The sequence below is a fragment of the Myotis yumanensis genome, unplaced genomic scaffold, assembly GCF_028538775.1.
Source record: "Myotis yumanensis isolate MYYU_CA2020_CCGP unplaced genomic scaffold, mMyoYum1.0.hap1 SCAF_6, whole genome shotgun sequence".
NCBI lineage: Eukaryota > Metazoa > Chordata > Mammalia > Chiroptera > Vespertilionidae > Myotis > Myotis yumanensis.
Genome location: NW_027223757.1, coordinates 36,273,910 through 36,278,308, shown reverse-complemented (window position 1 = coordinate 36,278,308; position 4,399 = coordinate 36,273,910). Strand labels below are relative to the sequence as shown.

The following is a 4,399-nucleotide window of genomic DNA, read 5'->3' as shown; positions in this document are numbered from 1 at the left end:
TGTCTAGTGCCATTCAGAAAATTTCTGTTGATGTATTTTTTAAATAGTATACATTATCAAATATTAGTCATCTAAAGTTTTTAAATTAATTGAAAAATCTATTAAATGATTATTTCCTAAGATTTGTGAGTTATGAAGACAAAAGACCTTTGAGCTCCTGGGAGAATGGCTAATTGGTATTCAGATTTAAACATTTTTTGTTAATGGCTTTATTAACTGAAGTTCAAAAGAACTCTTTGGACTATGTACCAGGATATCAGAGATTAGAAAGGGTAAATAGTAAGAATTAGAATGTGTATTTGTGAGTTTGGTCTTAGGGAGTCAAAGGTTTGAAGGTAGAATGTTACCACATTCATTTATGGAACCGACCTCATAATGGTGGAATGGAGAACAAGCTGTGAGCTTCCTGTACTTAATTGATGGTTATTTCTATTAACTAGAACACAATTATAAACTTGATCTTTTTGCCAACAAGAACTTACTTGTTAATCCTCACCAGAGGATATTTTTTCCATTGCTTTTTTATTTTTACTTATTTATTTTTACAGAGAGGATGTGAGTGGGAGAGGGATAGTTAGAAACATCAGTAAGAGAAATATCAATTCAGCTGCCTCCTGCACACTCCCTGCTGGGGATGTGCCCGCAACCAAGGTACATGCCCCTGACCGGAGTAGACGGTGGGACTCTTCAGACTGCAGGCTGACACTAAGCCAAACCAGCAAGGGCTCCATTGCTTTTCAGAGAGAGTGGGAAGGAAGGACAGAGAGACTGGTTGCCTCTTGCATGCGTCGTCCCCTAGTGGGGGAATGAACCCACAACCCAGGCATGTGCCCTTGACCAGAATTGAACCTGAGACCCTTCAGTGTGCAGGCCAACATTCTAACCATGAAAGCACAACAGCAAGGGCTCGTGTACATATTTTGTGATTCTTTGGTAAAATTTCAGCTCCTCAGTCTCCTTGGCTACAGTAAACTGAACATCAGAATTTTATGAAAATGTCTATGCACATCTTAGGATAAGCTTATTAGAGAATATTTTCCAAAATTTGAGTAAAGTATTTATTACTTAGCATAATACTCCCCAGGTCCCTCCATGCTGTCACAAAGGGATCCTCCTTTTTTGCCACTGTATAGAGGTGCATATATTCTTTCTGGTTGGTGTTCTGGATTTCTTAGGATATTTTCCTAAAAGTAGGATCACATAGTATTTACTCTTTATACCAGCAGTCACCAACCTTTCGGACCTCGAGGACCACCAGTGGTCCATGGACCACCAGTTGGCAACCGCTGCTTTATACAGTGCTCTCATTTAGTAAAAAGTTTTTGAGAGCTTGAACCATGTATTGCTGAGTAGTATTCCTTAGTATGAATATACCACTTTTTTTTTACCCATTCTATTAATGGGCATTTTACTGGTTTCCTGTTTGGGAAAATATGAATAAAGCAGCTGTGAATGTTTGCATATAAATACTTTTGTGACTTCTGGGTGTATAGTATTAAGCTGCATTTCTCTGATAAGTAATTTAAAATTTTTCTCAGCAATGTTTTGTGTGATGCTTTCTCATGCTTGATTTCTAGTATTTTATGTTTCATGATGCTAGGGAACTTTTCTAATTGCTAGTTTATAGATAAATAATTTTTAAATTTTGTATCATGAGACCTTGCTAAACTCATTATTATTATTTTTTTAAATATATTTTGATTTTTTTACAGAGAGGAAGGGAGAGGGATAGAGAGTTAGAAACATCGATCAGCTGCCTCCTGCACACTCCCTACTGGGGATGTGCCCACAACCAAGGTACATGCCCTTGGCCGAAATCGAACCTGGGACCCTTCAGTCTGCAGGCCGACGCTCTATCCACTGAGCCAAACTGGTTAGGGCTAAACTCATTATTTTTTGTTTTGTTTTCTTACTACACTGGTTAACACCTCTAATGCATATTGAGTATTAGTGATAAGAGTTGACGGTGGAGCCGACCCCCCGGTCTTCTCTGCACTGGGAGCAGCTCCCCTCATCCCCTGAAAATGTATGCCTGCACCAAGTTTGTCTCCGCCCCCTCCTTGGTCTGGAGCTCCTCTCAGCTGAGCCGGTCAATGTCTGCAGTGGTGCTGAAACGACCAGAGACACTGACAGATGAGAGCCTCAGCAGCTTGGCAGCCCCACGTCCCCTGACCTCGCCGTAGCTTCCAAACCAGTGCCATTTCAAGGGACATCGACACAGCAGCCAAGTTCATTGTGGCTGGGGCTGCCACAGTAGGGGTGGCAGGCTCTGGGGCTGGAATTGGGACTGTGCTTGGGAGCCTCATCATTGGTTATGCCAGGAACCCTTCTCTGAAGCAACAGCTCTCCTACGCCATTCTGGGCTTTGCCCTCTCAGAGGCCATGGGGCTCTTTTGCCTGATGGTGGCCTTTCTCATCCTCTTCGCCATGTGAAGGAGCTGTCTCCACCTCCCACAGTTCTTTTTCCCGGGTCTTGTCTGCCCTGTTTGTTCCTTTTCCTATACCTCCCTAGGCAGCCTGGGGAAAGTGGTTGGCTCAGGGTTTGACAGAAGGAAGACAAGTAAATACTGTATTAATAAGATGTTTTAAAAGAAAAAAAAGTTGACTGTGACTGAAGTGAGGTAAGCAAGACACCTAGGGAACAAAATTCAAGGATGAAAATCAGGGTGGTGGCAGTCGGCATCTGAGTGAGTGCATCCTTGCATTCTGCTCCCTGGGGGCTTTGCCTCAGTAGTGTCGTGATCCTTTAGGAAGACATTCAGTATTCCATAAATGTTTGCTGTTGGGTTTGTGTAGATGCCTAGATAGATGGCATCTTACATGGTCTTCTGTATAGTTCTCATGAATGGATGTTGACTTTATTTTATTTTTTATTGATTTTTTACAGAGAGGAAGGGAGAAAGAGTTAGAAACATCGATGAGAGAGAAACATCGATCAGCTGCTTCCTGCACATCTACTGGGGATGTGCCCGCAACCCAGGTACATGCCCTTGACCGGAATTGAACCTGGGACCTTTCAGTCTGCAGGCCGACGCTCTATCCACTGAGCCAAACCGGTTTTGGCGGATGTTGACTTTTGACAGATACCCTTTTCCCCCCCACCCATTGAAGTGGTCATATCCTTTATTCTGTAAAGATACTATTCCTGTCTTTGGGGAGTTTAGTAATTAAACCTTAGGACTGAAAGAGGCCCCCAAACATTGGAGACAAATGCCTTGTTTAAAGTAACTGCCCAGATGACTGCAGTGGTGGCCAAGGTGGCAGTGATTGAAGTGTTGTTCTCTGAGGTGGCAACGGAAGAAACAAAAGATGGCAGATGTTCTTGAAACAAAAGCAATTTTAGTTGATTTGACATGTTGACTTTACAAGACCTTGAACAGGTGACACCCCTCAATGTATCTGCCCACGTGGGAGTACCCCTCAAAACATCACTGACAGAAAAAACAGCCTTGTGCACCACCTCCATCAGCAGTGGGCCAAAACTGTCAAGAGCAACAAGGACCAAGTCGGCCTCCAGGGCTAGAGAATTACCAACAGCCAGGACATTCTTGAGGAGACAAGTCTCCCCCACAGATCTCCTATCTTATCTGCTCCTGCTCCAGTCCCACCACATACCCAGCATTGGCCCGCCCACACCCACACCCCCACCTCCATCCCCTCCGTGCATACCTCTTCTGATGTCAAAACCTGGGTATTTCCCTTGCCTGTAAAATGTGCCGAGCCATGGTTAAAGGGCATGTCAGACAGTGTGATGTTAGATGCTAGTCACAAGCACCCCCACTCCAGATAACATCCTGCTCCCCAGTCCTCTGGAGATGAAGAGCATGTCTGCAAGGGTCTAGAGACCACCTTGCTGCAGCCAGGCAGGGGCTGGAATTACAGGATCTTTACTAGAGAAAAAGTGAAGTGAACTGCTCGCTTGCACAAGTTCCCGAGTCCATATTCAAACACTGGCTCATCAATCACTCAGCTAAACCTTTTCTAAATAATTCTCCGTTTTTTCACCTAACCTAAACCTTGGGGGTTCAGTTATCTCACATACTGGTATATATTTACAATTCAAGAATTATTTTCCCATCAGCATGTTTGCTTCTTTTGTCTTCAGTTTTAGCATTTTAGTAGTAGGGCAGTTTGAGGTGAACTGATTGCTTGCTCTAGAAATTTCAAAAATCCATTTAGGAGTTAGAAACTTAACTAACCCCATAAAGCCCTTGACCTTGGTGCTCCCAGCAGATTAATGGTATCTCCCACTCACCCATGTTTTCCTGACCAGCCCTGACTGGATTCAAAGCTTGCAATAGAAATTATGAAACCAATGCTGATGAGACTTTGGAGATACAGCAATTAAACCAATGCTGGTAGCCTTGAACATACTTCCCAAGGAGGATAATCTGGCAAT

General features: G+C 43.4%; 1 pseudogene; it reads left to right on the top strand.

Annotated features, from left to right (window-relative positions):
• Positions 1–1,678: 1,678 nt before the first annotated feature.
• Positions 1,679–2,577, top strand: LOC139012256 (ATP synthase F(0) complex subunit C2, mitochondrial pseudogene; annotated as a pseudogene).
• Positions 2,578–4,399: the final 1,822 nt, after the last annotated feature.